Here is a 21,153-nt window from a genome sequence, read left to right on the forward strand (position 1 = left end):
GTTGTCTCAATTATACTCACATCATTGCTAAAAATTTCGTTAATGTTTGTATCCTTCATTTATTTGTATTAGCAAGACCTTTTACAAATGGCCTGATTTCACTATACATTTTTATGTATTAATGTTTTCTCATAAATCGCGATCTTTTTTCCTTCACAGTCAGTTCTGTTCTCAGTGAGTTTCCCCTAACTTGTCTGTGTTTTTCTATTATTATGAAACTAAATTGAAGGCAATGAAATTTTTTATGTTCCCTGGTTCTCTTTATATTCTTTTTCAGGGGCCAATGAAACGTCAAAAATGTTTTAAAAGGTCCACTTGAAATGCCTTTGTGAGATATTCTTACAAATAATATAAAGAAGTTAAAAAGTTTTGTTGTCATTAATAGTAATTATAAGGAAGTTGTCTTTTTTTCTTCCATGAATAATTTTGTTCCACTCAATTATTTTTCAGTGTTCCTACAAATAATGATTACCTCTTCACTCTACAGTATCTTTTCATATCTTGTTTCTTTTTCCCAGTCCATTCCAAACACAGTATGCTGAAGTCTCAAAAAAATCATGTTAAAGTATTAATACACACACACACACACACACACACACACACACACACACACATTCACACACACCCTCATCCTCTTTGTGTAATGACCTTAGAAATGCAGGATATAAATGTGGATGATTGAGGTAATCTTTTCATATGCTAATAGAATATTTTAATATTTTTATATTTTATTAGAATCTTTTAAAATATTAGAACTTATTTTACATGTTATTCTAACATTCTAATACCCTTACTTGTATATTCTAAATACTTGCTGTTTAAAGAACTTTTCTGTTTGTTTGTTTTTTTTGGTTTTTCTCCGGTACCGGGAACCGAACTCACGACCTTGCACTTGCCAGGCAGGCGCTTTGCCGCTGAGCTAAATCCCCAGTCCCATAAAGAACTTTTCTGTATGATGGAAATGTTTTACTTTATCTGTACTGTTCAACATTATAGCTGTAAGCCAGATGTAGCCAATGAGCACTTGAAGGGTGGCTAGCATGACTGAGGCATTGAATTTTAATTTAAATAGTCGCAGGTGGTGACTGCCACCTCCAGCAGCACAGGTCTAACTGATTCGATGAAACACTTATCAGTGTATTTGCTGGCCTGTTATACCAGGACTGCTTTTTATAGTTGTACAGGAGGATCACTTTATGAGGGGTTGCCAATAAAGGATAAATAGAAGCTAAAAGCTAGCCTTTTCTAGTTTGCCAAAGTGTGCACCCTGGCAAAGTGCCATGTACCTATCTAAAGGATCAACTTCTCCAATTCGTGTAATGGTATCTTGTGACCTGGTGGCAGCTCTGGGCATCATCATGTGGTAGTTTTCTCCAAATGGTGATTTTCATTGCAGATCTTGGTTCTGCCACTTAATGGATATGTGATTTTAGGGTAGTTTATAACTTCTCTGGGCCTTGGTTTCCTTCTCCATAAAATGGAGATATCATCACTTTATAGCATTGTTACTAAGGTTAAATAACATGGTACATGTATTTAGAACATATGTAAAGTGCTCAAAGATGTTATCAATTATAATTAAATAATATCCTGCTTTAATGTAGTAAACATCTGTGGAATCTTCATGCTCAATCAACTCTGCCTTCTTCATGTGGAAGGCAACTCACACTCAACCTTGCCTTAAAGTCTTACATTTAGCTAGAGATGAATAATTTCTTGAAGTTATGTAATTTAAAAAAATTAGCTTACTATCACAATATTGCTTAGGAAGTAACTGAGGGAATTTAGTTCAGTCAGTGATTATCACAGTTCTTAATTACATCTTTCACTTCATCTGACTCCAACCAGTTCAAAAATTATGTGATCCATTACTATAGAGAGATCATATTGTCTCACTTTTGCATAACTCTTTAGAGGAAATATTTTCCTCTTGGTACTTACTGATAGTACCATATATATTTTCAAATACTTAAATAATAATTAACAACCTTTAAGGTAGTTATTATCACCCCAGATTTACAGAGGCAGAAACCAAGGCTCAGAACTGAAATAACTTATGCTAGGCTACTCAGCTCACTTTAAAACATGTTTTCCTACTGTATTATTTTGCCTTTAAGTAATTTTTTTGGCTGTAGTATGCTTCAAGAGAAAAAAGTATAAATTCTTAAAGTACAAGAGTGTAATAGTTCTTTGTGGTCACATTTTTTTTTGTTTTTAATTTTTAATTTTTATTTTGGGGTGTTTTTGAGAGAAGGTCTTACTCTGTAGTTCAGGCTGTCATTGAACTCATAATCCTCTTATTTCAGACTTGAGTTCTAGGATTATAGTCATGTGCCACAATACCCAGCTTCTGCTTCTGTTTTTAGAAGTATAGAACTACTGATATGAAAAAGGAACTATTGATATGAAAAAAAGAACTATTGATATGGTTTTGGGGTAGCATTTTGAGTTAATTTTCCTTCTGTCCTATTTCCTTATTACTCTATTCCCATCTTCTGCAAATTTGAACAAAAGTGAAATGTCACTAGCTTACCTTTCTGTATCTGCCAACAAGATACCAAATCAGTCAAATGTAGATTCCTTAGGCTATTATTCAAAACATAATCAGGTCTTCCTCAGTGATCTTATCTATTTTTGTCATTTTTAAAAACATTTGTCTATTTCCTTGACTCACATATGTCTCCAGCCCCAACTTCTCTCCTGAATGCCAGATACATATTTTTAACTGCTTAGAAGATACTTAGAACTCCTTAGACAAGTCAAGCTTAACATGTTCAAAACTGAATGCATAATTTTGTTCCCGTAGACCTCATTTTATATTTTCTCTTGGGATTATACTCCATCACACAGATGAGAAACTTGGAAGCCACCTTAGTCATCTTCATATCCCTTACGTTTTTCAGAAGACCATATTTCACATTTTATTGTGTCTAGTTTCTAAATATATTTTTAAAATTATTAGATTTTATTGTAGTTAGGTATGTATTCACTCATTTCATAAATATTTGCTGAGTGCTAACTTTATAAAAGACTAAATACTTTTTGAACATACTTTTTTGTCTGTATTGCTAAAGTTGCTAAGTCTGCTTAGGGCATCATCATTTTTCTTCTTGAGAATGAATAAGATCATTATATATTCCATATGTCCACCATACTCAAGTTGGAATGATTTTTCTAAAAAACAGATTCAATTCTGGCAATATTCTGCTTAATACTTTTTAGTGATTCCCTGTGGTTTTCAGGTTAAACACGCTAGCATGTCATCAAAAACCATTCCCAGGATGTGTGCCTTTTTGCTTACCACTCAAAAACAATCTTGTATCACAAGACATACAGCCTGTACTTCAACTACACTGAACTCGCTAATCCTCTTGATTACCATATAATATTAGAGTTTCCACCCTTGAACCTATGGCTCCTTCTGTTAGGGACCGAGATCCCTTACCCAGTTATTCTTCAGAATTCACTTTGAGTGATACCTTCTTATAGAATTTTCCCTGCATTTCTGACATCTTTCCTTTCAGGTGCATGTAGGACGCCATGTTTAGCTCTGTGATAGCACTTAGCACACAGTGCCATAAGTATTCATTTGTTCCTATGTCTCTCATTAGGTTGAGATGTTCCTGTTGAACAGAATCTTTGAACTACTTATATCTGTTTTCCTAATGCTTAATGTAGTGCTGACACACAGAAGTACTCAAGAAATACTGATTTGTAAATTAGTAGATCCATATCCATCATTCATTTTAAAGTACAGCACAGAATGTAATTCTAAAGCTTTTAATTATGGTACATTTTAAAATATACTAAAAAGCATGAATAATGATTCATCAGAAACCCATATACTTGCTATCAATATTTAACATGTAATTTTATCATATTTGCTTACATAACATTTACTTTTTTATTGAAAGCTTCTCCTGACTGGGCCTAATTTTAATTTTCTGTTCTACATTTATATATCTCTAGAAAAATTACTTTTCAATGGAACTTTTCACATGTTAAGTATTCATCAAGTGTTCAGTAAGTAATGTAGTTTGAATAAATGGCCAATACTTGTTTGTATTCTTTAATCTATTTAATCTTGTTTCTGCCATCTTCATATACCCCTCACTTAGAACTGAGCACACACTTCTGAATTTAATTCCCAGTCATAATCCCTGGCACACAGGGAACTTAAAACTCTTAATAAATAAAACAATAAGATGCCTTTTCTTCTGTTACTGTCTTTCTTCTCAATGAAAGTACATTTAAAAAATACTGTTGGATGTGTACCCCTAAAAGGAGATGCTAGGTCATATGGGAATTATATTTTAAATTTTCTGATGAAGTTCCCTTTGCTTGCCATAATGACTGCACCAATTTATTTTCCTGCTGTAGTATATGAAAGTTTCTCTACATTTTGTTGTTGTTGTTTTTCTAATAAAAAAACATTTTAACAGGTCTGGGGTGATATCTCATTGTGGTTTTGATTTTCATTTCCATTATGTAGGTGATGTTGAGTACTTTTTCACATACCTGTTTTATGTTTGCATATCTTCTTTAGAGAACATCTGTTCAATTCCTTTGTCCATTTAAAAATGTTATTGTTTTTCTTTTCTATAGAGTTGTAGCAGTTTCTTATATATTTTGGTATTAACCCTTTATATATATTTGGTTTGCACATATTTTCTACCATCCCATGTGTTGCCTTTTCTTTCTATTCTTTCTTTTGTTGTGTGGAGCTATTTTAGTTTGATATCATTCTGCCTATTTTTGTTTTTGTTGCCTGTGCTTTTTGTGTCATGTCATAGCCAAGAATCTATTGTCAGGACCAGCATTGAGAAGCTTATCCTGTGTGTTTTCTTCTAGGAATTTTATGGTTTCTGGTATTACATTTAAATCTTTAATTGATTTTGGATTAATTTTTATGTATGATGTAAGTGTTCAAGTTCATTCTTTCTAATGTGGATACCCAGCTACTATGTATATACATTTTCATTTCCTGTGATCTCTATCCTATTCCTTTGGTCTGTGTTTTTATGTCAGTATCATGGTGATTTTTAAAAAAGTTATTTTTATTAGTACATATTTGCCATATATAATGATCACATTCATCATAGGGAATTTGTACCTGTACCTAATATGTCTTCTTTCTACTTTTCTTCCTATTCCTCTTCCCTCCCTTCAACCTTTCTTCCTCTCCCCATTTACAAAAAAATTGTTTCCATTTTTTTCCTTTCCATTCTCTTTTTTTTTTTGGAATCCTTTTCCTTTTTTCCTTCTCCCCTACCTTGTTACCCTTCCCATTTGAACATGCTCTTCCTACTTCCTAATATCTGCCCTTCATTTACCTCCTTATTTACCGTTTGGATTTCTCACACAAGAAAAACAGTGTGATATTTAAACTTGTGTGTCTTATTTATTTCACTTAAAATTATGGTGTAAAGGTACATCCATTTACCTAAAAATGACTTAAGTGTATCCTTTATGGCAGAATAGTATTCCATTATATATAAATACTGCATTTTCTTTATTCATTTATCTGTTGATGGGCATCTGAGCTGTTTCCAAGATGTAGCTATCATAAATTGCCCTGCCATAAACGTGGACATGCATCTATCACTGTGGTATAGTGCTTTTAACTCTTTTGGGAAGATATCTAGGAAGGGCACAGCTGGGTCAAATGGAACCTCTACTTCTAGGGTTTTTTTTGTTTGTTTGTTTACTTGTACAAAAATCCTTTAACTTGATTTATTTTCATGCATTAAAAAATGAAACACATCATACAAATGGTTTTCATAGCAGATTACACGTGGGTCTGTTCAGACTTCCTCTCAAAGTGCTGACGACATAGCTCTAGTTTTTTGAGGAATCTCCATACTGAATTCCATAGTACTTTACAGTTTACACTTCCACCAGCAGTGGAAAAGGGTTCCTTTTTCCTCATAGCCTTTGTCAGCAGTTTCTCTGCTTGACTTCCTGATGATGCCCATTCTTTCTGGAATGAGTGTTGTTTTAATTTGCCTTTCTCAAATGACCAGTGATATGAACTTTTTTTCATATATTTATTGTCTGTTTACACTTCATCTGAAAAGAGTCTATTCATATCAGATACCCATTTTTGGTTTGTTCCTTAAAGTTGGGGCAGTCTGTTTTTTTAAATTCTTTATGTGTTGTAGATGTTAGTCCCTTGTGTGAGGAATAGCTGCTAAAATATTTTTCCTATTCTGTGGGCTGTTTCTTCACTTTGTTGGTGGTTTCTTTCACTGTGTGAAGCTTTTTAATTTGATATGATCTCTGTTGTTGATTATTTGTAGTATTTTCTGTGCAACTGGGATCTTGTTCATAATGTCTTTGCCTATGTCTTTGTCTTCAAGTTTTACCTATCTTTTCTTCCAGCAGATTAAATGTTTCTGTTTTTATATTTAGATCTTTGATCCATTTTGATTTTATTTTGTGCATGGTGAGATATATGGGTCTAGGTTCAGTCTTTGACCTGTGGAAAGCCAGTTTTCCTAGCAGTATTTATTGAAGAGACTGTTTTTCTTCCAGTGAATGTGTTTGACCCCTTTGTCAAAGGTAATAGGTGAATGTGCTTGGGGTTGTTTCTGTACCTTCTATTCTGTTGCATTGATCCTTGGGTCTGTTTCTTTGCATGCTATTTCTGTCATGATAGCTTTGTATTATAACTTCAAGTTGGGGATTGTGATGCCTCTTGCCTTGCCCTCACTGCCCAGAATTTCTTTTTCTGTTATAGGTCTCCTCTGGTTCCATATGAATTTTGGGATTATTTTGTCCAATTCTGTGAGGTATGCTATTGTTATTTTGATTGGGATTGCATTAAATTTGTATAACAGTTTTAGAAGTATGGCCATTTTCACTATTTGGTTCTGCCTGTTTAAGAACAGGGAATATCTTTCCATTTTTGATATCCTTGTTGATCTCCTTTTAGTTTTCAATGTGAAGATCTTTTGCTTCCTTCATTATATTGATTTCTAAGCATTTAGTTTTCCTTGATGCTAAGTTCAAAGATGTTGTCTCCCTGATTCCTCTGTCAATGAATTTGTTATTCATGTAAATGAATGCTATCGATTTTGGAGTGAGTGTTGACTTTGTACCCTGCTATGCTACCAAATTTGATTATTAATTTTAGTAATCTTTTGGTAGAGTTTTTGGGATCTTCTGTGTAAAGTAGAAGATCATCTGTAAATAATGATAATTTAACTTCTTTCCTATCCGTATTCCTTTTTATTTCTTTCTCTTTCCAATTGCTTGGGTTAATGTTTCCAGAACTATATTGTATAGGCGTGATGATAGTGGGCATCCCATAGTGTTCCAATTACTATAATTTTAAATTGGAATATCAAAGAGATAACTGTACTTCTGTGTTCATTATAGCATTATTCACACTAGTCAAGGTATGGAAGCAATTTAAATGTCCACTGATAGACAAATAGATAAACTGACATGTGTGGAATGTAATGGAATATTATTCAACCTTAAAAAGAAAGAAATCTGTCATTGTGACAATATGGATAGACCTGGAGGACATTATGCTAAATAAAATAAGGCAGAGATGGAAGAACAGATACCACATAATACCCTTTATATGAGAAATCTAAATTAGACAAACTCAAAATCAGAGATAAGATCGTAATTACCAGGTGCTGGGAGGAGGAGAGAATGGAGAGCTATTAGTCAAAGTTTTACAGTTTTAGTTACATAAGATGAATAAATCTTAGCAATCTCCTGTATAGCAAAGTGCTGTAGTTAACAGTGCTGTGTTATACACTTGAAATTTGCTAAGAGGGTAGATCTTATGTTAAATATTCATTTCTCACACAGACAGTAGAGGGCAGGTAGAAACTTTGGGAGGTAATGGATATGTTTATGGCATATAGTATGATAACGAATATAAAATTATCTCTGTATTCACTAAGGTGCATACATTTAATATTTATAGCTTGTATGTTGGTCATACTTCTTTTTATGTCTGTCAGTTCTTATTTTAATCAAGAGACTTCTCAGCCTTTCTTATTAATAGTTTAATGTATGTGTGCTCCCCAAATTTAAAACCATTACTAACCTAATCAGCTAACCTCCTTCCTTCACTATTTCCCATTCAGTCCAGTTAGATTCTAGTCCCTGTCCTTGTCCATCCTCCCCCTGCCACTAAGGATCAAACCCATGAATTTGTACAAGCAAGTCAAGTGTTCTACCACTGAGTTACATTCTTAGCACCTCTCCTGCCTCAGTACACATTGCTAAATACTAGTATGTTTTTAGGAAGGCAAATTATGCTATCCTAAAGCAACTATAAATGGATTTTGGTCATGGGTTATGAATTGGCTGTATATGATAGAAAAGTTTTTGGAAAACTCATAAATGCACTGAGTAAAGTAGTATGGAACTGGCTTTTACTCTTTATAGAAAAATATTTGAAAACATGTCACTGCCCAAAGCATTCCTTGTCTGTATGTATGTATACATTGGAGTCACAATCTGGAGAGTGATGGTGTGGGTATGTATATGGAAGACTCTAAATTATCTTTAATTTTATATCTAGTGCTCCAAAAATACTTTTTTCTTTGAGCTATGATAGAGTTTTTAAAAATGAATTTCTGGTTGATCTTTGAGATAAAAAATATCCTTTGTTCTTTAAGAATCCTGTTAAAAGTCTACACCAAGGAATCCTTACAAGTATATATATAAGTGGTTAGTGTATGGGAAAATTTTCTGCCTTGTAAAACTCTCTCCAGATTATACTGTTTTGAATTTTGAGAGGAGTGACATAGGCAACTCTTTCCTTCCTACCTTTTTCAGTCTATGTTTTCTTATTCTTATGCTAAACTCAGGAACTAAGATCTCTTACCTGGTTTCCTTAGCTCTTATGAAATGTAGTTTCATCAATGAATAGCTGTTCAAATTGGTGTCTCTGTGGTGATAAGATCACTGGAAATTCTTATTTTACCAATATCTTGCGCTGCCTGTCAAAGAAATCAAAACTAAGATATATTGTACCTGTAGTGTTAGCAAAATGAAAAGTGAAAGTTAAGGCCTTAAGCTTGTTAGAATAGTCTTATGTATTTCTGGTTTTAATACAAATTAGCAGGTTTTAATACAAATTAGCAGTGTAGTCTTTTTAGATAGAAATTTGACAATTCCATCAACAATATTAAAATTGTTTATACTCACTGACTCAGTAATTCCACTTCAGAAAATCTACTTTAGGAAATTATCACAAATAAGTAAAAGCCTCATAACAACAGCTAATATTTATTGAGGGTTACTCTATTAGTATTATTTATAACACTTTACATAATCCTCAGAAAATCCTATGAGATAGATACACCATTTCATCCTTCTCTTCTACTATTACTCTTCTACTATTCTACCATTTTATGTTAGGTGAAACTGAGGGGCAGAGATTAGGTCATTTTCTGAGTGGTGCATGCTCAATGGAGGTGGTAGGGATTGACTTCTGAAATCTGGCACTGGTGTTGCCCTCCATATTTAATCACTATGCTATCTCTGTGCAATGCTTTGAGTTTTTAGCAGCATCTTTTAAAGAAAGGAATGAGGATAGCAGGAATTAAAAGGATCTAGAACATGCTGGAATTTTATGGATTTGTTAAAATTTAAGTTTTAAAGAGTTTTGGTTAATATGGAAAATTCTTATGATATGCTAGATGCAAAACCAAAATATAATATTATTGATAAATAATAATTGGAACTCTGTAAAAATATAACTACTTGCTTAGAATTTTAAAAGTGAGAAAGAAAAACACTAGAAATAGTAATAATAATTTTAAGAGACTAACACCTTCGATTAAGTTTCTTTTATTCTACTTTTCAAATTTCCTTTGATGAATATGTATGGTTTCTCAACCTTATCAAAAAAAGGAAAGAAAAACCCGAAATACATGCAATAAGGAATGAAAGGGGTGAAATCCCTACAGGTTCCCTGTAGAAATTCAGAAGATCATCAATACCTACTTCAAAAATCTTTATTCTCATAGGATGGAAAACACAGAGGAAATGGACAGATTTCTAGGTATATATGAATTATCAAAGCTGAATGAAGATGGTATAAAAATCCTGAACAACTCAATATCAGCAAGTGAAATTGAAAATGTAATAAACAGGGGGCTGGAGATTTAGCTCAGCGGCAAAAGCGCCTGCCTGGCAAGTGCAAGGTCGTGAGTTTGGTTCCCGGTACCAGAGAAAAACCAAACCAAACCAAAACAAAACAAAACAAAAAAAAAGAAAATGTAATAAACAATTTGCCAATGAAAAAAGCCCAGGTCCTGATGGATTCACTGCTGAATTCTACAAGAAAGTTAGAGAAGATTTAACAGAAATGCTTCTCAAACTTTTTAATGAAATTGAAAGGGAAGCAATTCTCCCCAACTTATTCCTGGAGGCAAGTATTATCCTGATACCAAAACCAGAGAAAGATCCAACCAAAAAAGAACTACAGGCCAGTGTCCCTGATGAATACAGATGCAAAACTTCTCAATAAAATACTAGCAAATAGAATGGAACAAATCATCAAGAAGATTAGACACCATGACCAAGTAGGATTCATCCCAGGAATACAGGCATGGTTCAATATACACAAATCAATTAATGCAATACACCATATCAATAGAGCCAAAGATAAAAATTACATGATCATCTCAATTGATGGAGAAAAAGCTTTCAATAAAGTCCAACATGCATTCATGATAAAAACCCTGTAGAAAATAGGAATAGATGGTCTTTACCTCAATCTGATCAAAGCCATCTAAGACAAACCAATGGCTAACATTATACTAAATGATCAAAAGTTGAAAGCTTTCACTTTAAAATTAGGAACAAGACAAGGCTGCCCACTGTTATCACTTGTATCCAATATAGTTTTAGAAATATTAGCCAGAGCAATTAGACAAGAGAAAGAGAGATAAGAGAAATAGGGATAGGAAAGGAAAAGGTGAAATTAACATTATTCACAGATGACATGATACTCTACATAGAAGACCCCAAAAACTCCACCAAAAGGCTTATAGATTTAATAAACAACTTCAGAAGTGTAGCTGGATACAATGTCATCACTCAAAAATTGGTAGAATTCCTGTACACAAACAGCAAGCAGACTGAGAGAAAAATTAGGGAAACCACACCTTTCATAATAGCATCTAAGAAAATGAAATACTTAGGAATCAATCTAATAAAAGAAGTGAAAGACCTATACAGTGAAAATTATAGTACTCTGAAAAAGAGATCAAAGAGGTGAGAAAATGGGAAGATATTTCTTGCTCATGGATAGGAAGAACCAACATTGTGAAAATGGTCATATTCCCAAAATTGCTGTACAGATTCAATGCAATCCCAATGAAAATACCATTAGTATACCTCATAGATCTAGTAAAAACATTCCTAAAATTCATCTGGAACCAGAGAAGCTTAGAATAGCAAAAGCAACCTTGGGCAACAAAGGAAAGGCAGGAGGCATCACAATTCCTGACTTGAAATTACCCTACAAAGCTACTGTGATAAAATCAGTATGGTACTGGAAAAAAAACAGACCTGAGGATCAATGGAATACACTGGAAGATGCCGCCACAAGAACAAACACACTCAGCCACCGTATCTTTGACACAGGGGCCAAACATGTTCACTGGAAGGATAGCCTCTTTAACAATTGGTGCTGGAAAAACTGGCTCACCACATACCAAAGACTGAAACTAGATCTATGTCTATCACCATGCACCAAACTCAAGTCAGAATGGATTACAGATCTCAATATTAAAAAAGAAACACTAAATCTACTGGAAGAGAAAGCAGGTAAAAATCTTGAAGACATAGGGGTAGGTAAAGAGTTCATGAACCAAAACCAAACTGCATGGCAAATATTTCAAAGAATCAATAATTAGGATCTCATCTTGCTGAAAAGTTTTTGCACATCTAAAGAAATCACCAGCAGAGTAAAAAGAAAACCCACAAATTGGGAAAAAATTCTAGCCAACTGTCCCTCGGACAAAGGACTTCTATCTAGAACATATAAACAATTAAATATCATCAAATTCAAAGACCCAATACAAAAATGGGCATCTGAGATGAATACACACTTCTCAGATAAAGAAATACAAATGGCAAATAAATACATAAGAAAATGTTCAAAATCATTAGTCATTTGAGAAATGCAAATGAAAATGGCACTGAGATTTCATCTCACCCCAGTAACAATGGCTATCATTAAGAAATCAACCAATAACAAATGGTGGCACTGCTGGTGGGAGTGTAGACTGTGGAAATCAGTTTGCAGGTTTTTTAGTAAACTAGGACTAGATTTTTCTTTTTTTTTTTTTTTTTTTTGGGTACTGGCAATCAAACTCAGGACCTTGTGCTTGCCAGGCGGGCGCTGTTAGAGGTCTCATTCAGTCCAGCTATTCCCCTTCTGGGTATTTTCCCAGAAGAACTGAAAACATCATATCACAGCAAAATATGTGCACCCATGTTTATAGCAGCACAATTTGTAGTAGCTAAATTGTGGAAGCAACCCAACTGTCCATGCACTGAGGAATGGATAAAAAAGTTGTGGTATTTTTACATAATGGAATATTAGTCAGCTATAAGAAAGATAATCTTAAGGCTTTTATAGGAAAATGGTCACAACTAGAAACCATACTTATAAGTGAAATAAATCAGACCCTCATGTGTGAACACCATATTATCTCACTAGTGTAAAAACCTGAAAGAGTGAATAAAATCTAGTAGGTACAATAGACATTGTGAAATGAAAGGAAACTGCTCAAAAGGAAAGAATAACTGGGATGAGGGAAAAGAGAAAAGAAATGAGAAAAAAATATATATATACACAGGATAGCTAATATAGTTGTACTCCTGACTTTTATTGCTCTATTGAAAGGAACAGTTAATGTTTAAGTGTTTGATCAATCTTACATGTCTATATTTGTTTATCTGAGTATCTGATTTGAAGATATCAATATGTAATACAACAACCATTGTTAATTTCCTATCACCATGTCTGACATTGTGTATTGCTTGTGTTATTTTCTAAATGTATGTGTGTTTGTTAATATGTTTTCATTCATCTTTAAAATAAAAATATAAAAAAAACTGATAATGAGAGTAGTAATAGAAGCAATTTTAGTAGTAGTAGAATAAATCCTAAAGAGCAAGGATTTTTTTGATCCTTTTTTTTTTTTTTTTTTTGAGACAGGGTTTCCTATGTAGTTCATGCTGGCCTCAAATTCACAGCAATCCTGCCTCAGCCTCCTGAGTGCTGGGGTTACAAGTGTGCACCACCATGCCTGGCCTAAGAGCCACTTTTAAAATGGGCAGATATGTTCATTAGCTTTTCACAGTGTAACAAATACATGAAAATAACAATTAAAGGAGGAAATGTGTATTTTAGGGCATGGTTCGAAGGTTTCAGTGCACAGTGGGCTGGCTTCATTATTATGGATCTGTGGTGAGGCAGAACATCCTGATAGAGAGGGTGCGGTGGAGTAGAGCTGTTCACCTCCTGGCAAAAGAGAGGGAAGGAGCCAAAAAGGAAGGTACGGGGGCAACGTAAACCCTTCCAAGACATTCTGTGTGACCTGCTTCATCCTGTTAGATACCACATTCTATTAAGCCCACTGAACAATGAATTCATCAGTGGATTAACCCATTGATGAAGCTAGTGCCTGCACAATCCAATCACTTTCCAAAAGCTCATCTCTGAACATTGCTGAAAAGCCCCCAGTACATTAGCAGAAAACTGTTGAATTCTACTGTTTTCAGGACAAACAGCTGGGCCCAGCTTGTTGGGACAGAGGAGCAACTTTCAGCTCCTCTAAAAGATTTCACCATCTTGTTCATTCTTCTTCTTTTGAATATCCATAGTTACCCTTAGGTTCGTTCCAAATGATGGGAAGAGTTTTCTTCCCTACTTATCTCAATTTAAATTTGTAAGTGTTTGTGTATGTGTGGAGCAAACTAGGGGAAGGAACAATTAGGAAATGTTTTCCAATTCAATCTTTTAGAGTAGTTAGCAGTCAGAGCCCCTGATGCATCTGTGCCAGTTTTGTAATTTAGGCATATTTGTATACTTTGAGGTAAAAGAGAAGGCAGTTGTGTTTAGAAATAGAAAAATACTCAGTATTGCCTCCAACATATGAATTGAAATACAAAAAAAAAATGCTGTTGTCCCTAAATGTTCTTACTAATAATCACAAACTGAATTTTCATTGTGAAACTAAGTTTTTTTAAAAAATATATGTGAATCTTTTTTTTATAAAATGCAATGAAACTTTTGGGTGAATTTGGAAAACTAGATGTAGGATGAAGATTTCTTAACACTGGAACAAGAAGAAATTCTCAAATGTATGTTGGCTTCAGTGTGAATTTCTTTTTTGCATTTCATTATTTATTTGGATGTTTAGGCTCTTGCACTAAGTTTTTAACAAGCTGGTGAACACTGACAAATTATTTCTCTCACAGACCTATAACCACACATTCCAAGACATTTTAAATACTGTATATGGTTGAGTTAACATCAATGTATATCACCATTTTATCAATTACATAATGAAACAAATAATCAGTTATGCAAATATTAAGTTGCACAGCTCAGAAGTTGTATAAAACATTATATGTCTGCTCAGTTCATTAGCAGAAGCCCACTTTTTCTCCTTGCATTTTTTTCTGGAAGAGTTTGGGAACACAAGGAAAAAAAATCACACTTCTAACAAAAATAAATTTGTAAACAATTTTTTATAAGTATTGAAAAAATAAGAATTTTGGAAACTTTATGATTAATTCGTTTAGCTACAATAATCTTTCAATAAATTTTCTAAAGTGCATACTTTACATGTTCTACACAGGACAAAGGCAACATTTTACTAAAAATATTTAAGAACCTCCTCTCATTTTGTAGACCCTCTTTGTTAAGTTACAACTCAGAACACAACCATTAAATTAGCTCTACAGCTTTTTTTTGTGTGTAGAGTCATTAGTGCCGTGCTTTTATAACAGTGTAGATTTTGAAAATGGAGGTTTCCCATAACTGCACAAAATACAACTTACAGGAAGACATTAATCAGTGTAAGACTTGGTAATAATTAAAAAAGAAAAATCAATGATTTAAGGAAACCTGATGTATACTGCTATAAATGTGGGAAGTAAAAGCATAAAGTGAATAGCAAATAGCCACACAGGCATTTGAGCTTTTGAAATGACTGAAAGAATAAACCATGTAAAGTATTTTTAGTTACTGGAATTTTGGTTCTGTATGATGCTAAAAATACACAAGTATTGGGATGGGTATCTTGGCACCTTATCTAGGTTTCTTATGTATCAGTAAAATTCTGGCATGGGGAATAGACTGAAAAGCATAATACTGCATCATTTTAGGAATGGCCAATTGGTACAAATGATTAGCACAACAAGATTCTTTTGCTGTTGTCCCAATACGTTCATTGTAGTCCAAATACAGAGGTTATAATTCTTTCAGGCTAGTATGTTGGTAAACTTGCTTTTCAATAATCTTATGGAAGCTTCCTCAGGCTTATTCACCAAGCCAACACATTGGTTAATATGTGTGACAAATCAGGTCCTGCTCAAGCTCCCATTCCAAGAGAGTTGCATTGGGTACCCCAGTTTAACTCCATGTAATAGTTGTATCTACAAACACTGTAGTTTTTGAAGCACTACTACATTTTAGGACATTACTTCTCCTAATACAAAAATTGCTTGTATTAAAAGCTCCATGCCACTTTTATCTTATAAACTGTAGTGCATTTCATATTTTATTCCATTTCAATTAATGCTAGGGTAACAAGCACTGGAGGTCTCCCAAGGCCTGTAACACAATGGACAGCAATACAATAATCAGGAACTTCACAAAACTATTTTTTTTTTTTAACAAGACTTGACCAGTCTGGTTGAATGGTGGTGCACTATCTGCAAAAGGCCAATTTTGAACATGTATACCTTTCTCCACAAGAGTAGTGTCATAAGTTACTTCACATACTTTTACTATTTTGGTAACTCCATACTTTTAAAGTTTATTTTATAAATATGTTTAAGTTTGTATTGGTTGGATTTTGTGTAAGGAATCTCATTCTCTTGGATGTAACTTCTACAGGAGCTGGGCAGTTTATTTGAGCCATATTAATTTAGTAGCAATTCTCGGGGATATATGGCTTAGTGGTAGGGTTCTTGCTTAGCATACACAAGGCACTGGGTTCGAGCCCTAGCACCACTTGTGTGCGTGTGCGCGTGCACGCACGCGCGCGCACACACACACACACACACACACACACACGAAGTAGCAGCATTTCTTCAGTCCAGAAATAGTGAAGCAATAGGAAGGAAGTGCATTAAGGTTTATACCATCCAGGGCACAACTATTGTAAGATGCTCTGTAGGTTTTAGTTCAACAGTTCTGTGTTCAGGTTAGCTGCTCTTATGGAGGTTTCTTGATGGAGTAGTAATAATTGTATAGGTTTCCTTTTCTTTAGGGTCAATTACTGGGATTTATTCTTTCCCTTTGGTAGTATCATGTTACCAGGATTCTTCATATTTCTTATTTAACTTTGTTGGTACAATTTAGGGATATACAATGATCATATTCATCATAGGGAATTTGTCCCCGTACATAATATACTTTGATTTGTCTTTTTTCCCCTGCCATTACCCTTCCCTCCCTCCCACCCTTCTTCTCCTCCTTATTTACAAAGCTTTGTTTCCATTTTATCCTCCTTTTCTCATATTTTCCCTTCCTTCCTTCCTTTCCCCCTCTCCCTTCCTTAGTTCCCCTTTCTTTTTGAACAATTTCTCCCCATTTCATCATATCTCTTTTACAATTTGATTCCTATTTATACTTTCAGTTTCTCATACCAGTGAGACAATGTGATATTTACACATGTGTGTCCAATTTATTTCATTTAAGAGTTTGATCTCAAGGTCCATCCATTTATCAAATGTCTCAAGTTTATTCTTCTTCATGGTGGAGTAGTACTCCATTAAATTAAAGAAACACTTATTTCTATATTTTTTAATTTAATTAAGCTTATTGGTATAATTTAAGTATATACAATGATCACATTCATCATAGGAATTTTGTACCTGTACATAATATACCTTGATTTGTCTTATTTTTTCCTTCCATTCTCCTTTCTTTCCTCTAGCCCTCTTCCCCTCCTTGTTTACAAAGCTTTGTTTCCATTTTATTCTTTTTTCTTCATTTTTGTTTTCCCTTCCTTCCTTTCCTCCTCCCCCTACTTAGTTCTCCTTTCCTTTTGAGCAGTTTCTTCCCATTTCATCATATCTCATATATAGTTTGGTTATTTATACTTTCAGTTTCTCACACCAGTGAGACAATGTGATATTTATGCATCCACGTCCAGTTCATTTTACTTAAGAATATAGTCTCAATGTCCATCCATTTATTAATAAATGTCTCAAGTTTATCCTTTTTTATGGCAGGGTACTACCATATATATATATATTTTCATTATATATAATGAACCACATTTTTTATCCATTTATTGGTTGATGGGCATTTGGGTTGTTTCCAATATTTAGCTGTTACAAACTGTGCTGCTGAAAAAATAGGTGCACATGTATTGCTGTGATACGATGTTTTTAATCCTTCTAGGAAGATATCCAGAAGAAAAATACCTGGATCAAAAGGGACCTCTAATTCTAGTTTTTTGAGGAGTCTCCATACTGATTTCCAAAGTGGTTGCATCAGGTTACACTCTCACCAACAGTGAAGAAGGGTTCCTTTTCCCCTATAGCCCCTCCAGCATTTGTTATTGGTTGATTTCTTAATGATAGCCATTCTTTCTGAAGTGAGATGGGATGTCAGTGTTGTTTTAATTTGCATCTCTCTGACGACCAAGGATGTTGAGCCTTTTTTTATATATTTATTTACCGTTTCTATTTCTTCATCTGAGAAGTATGTATTCATCTCAGATTCCCATTTTGAATTGGGTCTTTGAATTTGGGGGGCTTAAATTTTTCAGTTCTTTGTATGTTCTAGATGTAAGTCCTTTGAGGGACAGGTGGCTAAAATTTTTCCCCACTCTGTGGGTTGTCTTTTCAATGTGTTGGTGATTTTTTTGCTTTGTAAAAGCTTTTTAATAAGATGAGATCACAGTTGATGGTTCTTTGAACTATTTCCTGTGGATCTGCGTTTTATTCATGAAGTCTCTGCCTATACATGTGTCTTCAAGAGTTCTGCCTATTCTCTCTTCTGGTAGATCTAGTGTTTCTGTTTTGATATTTACATCTTTGATTTACTTTGATTTTAGTTTAATGCATGGTGATAGACATGGGTCTAGTTTTAGTCTTTGGCATGTGGAAAGCCAATTTTTTTCAGCACCATTTATTGAAGAGGCTATCATTCTTCCAGCGGACATGTTTGGACTCTTTGTCAAAAATAAGGTGGCTGAATGTACTTGTAGTTGTGTCTGCATCTTCTAATCTGTTTCACTGATCCTCTTGTCCTGCTTTTTTTTGCCATTACCATACTGTTTTAATCACAATAGCTCTGCAGTATAACTTCAGCTCAGGAATTGTGATGCCCCCTGTCTTGCGTTTGTTGCGCGGAATTGCTTTTGCTATTTTAGGTCATTTCTGGTTCCAAATGAATTGTAAGATTGTTTTCTCTAATTGTGTGAGGTATGTTAATGGTATTTTAATTGAGATTCCATTAAATCCATATAACAATTTTCTGAGTATGACCATTTTCACTATGTTGGTTCTTCCTACCTGAAAGCAATGAATATCTTTCCATTTTCTGATATCCTCTTCAATCTCCTTTTTCAGAGTATTGTAATTTTCAATGTAGAGATTTTACTTCCTCTGTTAGGTTGATTCCTAAGTATTTCATTTTAAAAAACTCACCTTTTTTATCCATTCATTGATGGGCAATTGGGTTGTTTTCAAGATTTATCTATTACAAACTGTGCAACCATAAATATGCACACACATATATCGCCGTGATATGATGCTTTTAATAGCTTTGTGTTGATGTTTGCAGTTGAAGAGAGTGCATCTCTTCTCATCATTATGAATATGATATGACAGGAAAAGACCTTTTCTAATTGGACTTGCTGGGATTCTTGAGGCTTTCCAACAGTTTCCCGTGGATGGGTACACTCACTCTCCCTCCATGTTGTGGTAGAAATTTCAGTCTTATGCAACTGCTTTCAATCTCATAGATCAGGCTGGCTACCATAATCTCCCTTCCTCTTTTTGTTATAGTAGTGCGTCAAATGACTTGGACATTGGATGCATCTAGAGGTGCACCTGTGAAAGATTCTCCGGGTTGTTTGTGGACCTTCTCTCAATCTTTCAGAGCTATGTGAGTGGCCATACATGTCCTTCCCATTTTCTTTAATACAGTGCATAGGAAATGCCAAACATTGGGTTTGAGCACCACTTCTCTCCCTCCCTCCTACAGGAGAGGTCTCAGGGGTGAACACTTTCTCTTCATTCCACAACATCATGGAGGGTGTTGAGAGCCTCCCACCTTTTGTTCTCACCTCTGCCAGACATTCAGTGCTGGTTTCCTCAGTGTTCTCAGTGAGGTGAGACAGAAATAAGTCTCTCAGGGAGTGCACAAAAGACTTGAGTTGTTGGATGCATGGTTTAGTCACTCTTTTCTCTGAGGGAGTAATCATGGGTCAGGTATTGAGCTGTGCCATCTTGGGGAAGGCGTAAGACCTTTTAGACATGCTTTATTTTTTTCTATCTAGTTGGATTAGATTTGTAAAAAAATGTTTAGCATTTTTGCACATATGAAAATCTTCATCATGAAGATGTTTGTTCATGAAGGATATTAGTCTGTAGTTTTATAATTTTAGTGTTGCATCTTATTTTAATACCAGAGTAATGTTTGACCTTTATTCAGTTTTCTGGAAGAAATTGTGTAAAGTTGGTATTGTTTTATCTTTATGATTGTTAGAATTGAAAAGTCATATGGAAGTAGAGTTTTCCTCATTGTCACATGATTTTTGTTTTTAGATTAATATTTATTTATTACATATAGGGCTTTTCATATGATTTAATTTTTGCTGTATGGTCTGGTAGTTTGTGTTTTTGAAGGAATTCATCCATTTCACATAATCTGTTAAATGCATTGTCATAAAGTTTTAAAAAAATGTTCCTTTATTAAGATTTGATATTTTGAGGATCTATAGTGATTTCACTTCTCTCAATCTTGATATTGATAATTTGTGTCTTTTATTTTTAATTACTGATCACTATGTTTAGAAGCTTATCAATTTTATTGTTTTCTCAAAGAACTAAATTTTTATGATTTCATTTTATCCCTTTTATGTGCTCGTTTGCTACTTTTTGTTGGTTTATTGTAGTGGTGGTTTTCTTGCAGTGTACATTTATATGACATCACAGTCTACCTTCAAACAGTTTTTTGTCACTTCATGTATAATATGTGGACCTGATAATACTGTAATTCCATTTTGACCCTCTTGACTTTTGTGCTATTTCATAATATATTTTACTTCTACATTTTGTAGACCCTATACTCTTATTTCAAATAGGTTTTTTTAAACAAACAGCCATTTACAAAATAGCATAAGAACAATACAAACAAAACTCAAATAGGTTTGAATATTATGAAAAATCTTTATATTTATCCATGTAGCTACATTTTCCAGTACTATTCATTCCTTTATATAAGACACAAGTTTAAATCTAGAATCATCTTCACCCATCTTGAATCTTTATATTTCTGTTAATGAAGGTCTGCTGGTGATCAAGTCTTTGAGATTTTGTTTGTTAGAGAAGACTTGGTTTAACCCTAGTTTTATTCTAAGAATTTTATTTTATTTTTTTCTGAGGCTAAAATATGTTTAATCATAGAATCTAATACAATCTTCTTAGAATTATTATCTCATTATAATTACAGATAAAATTTTAATATCCTCCCTTATCTGCAGTTTGCTTTCCATAATTTTAGTTACCTGTGGTCAACCATAGTCTGAAAATATTAGATAGAAAATTCCAGAAATAAACAATTCATAGGTTTTAAATTATGCCCCCATCTGAGCAGTGTGATGAATTCTTGAGCCATTTTATTCTGTTTCATCCAGAATGTGTATAAATCATTCCTTTGTTCAGCATATCCGTACCTTATATGCTGCTTAC

The 21,153-nt window shown here is 33.9% G+C and overlaps 1 protein-coding gene and 1 pseudogene across 3 annotated transcripts in view; one reads left to right on the forward strand and one right to left on the reverse strand.

Annotated features, from left to right (window-relative positions):
• Window positions 1-21,153, forward strand: part of Agbl4 (ATP/GTP binding protein-like 4) — a 1,347,784-nt gene that overhangs the window by 70,218 nt on the left and 1,256,413 nt on the right. The window lies entirely within an intron of this gene.
• Window positions 15,684-16,142, reverse strand: LOC102004258 (annotated as a pseudogene).

Source organism: Chinchilla lanigera, unplaced genomic scaffold (assembly GCF_000276665.1).
Source record: "Chinchilla lanigera isolate Chin_1 unplaced genomic scaffold, ChiLan1.0 scaffold00063, whole genome shotgun sequence".
In the NCBI taxonomy this organism is placed as follows: domain Eukaryota; kingdom Metazoa; phylum Chordata; class Mammalia; order Rodentia; family Chinchillidae; genus Chinchilla; species Chinchilla lanigera.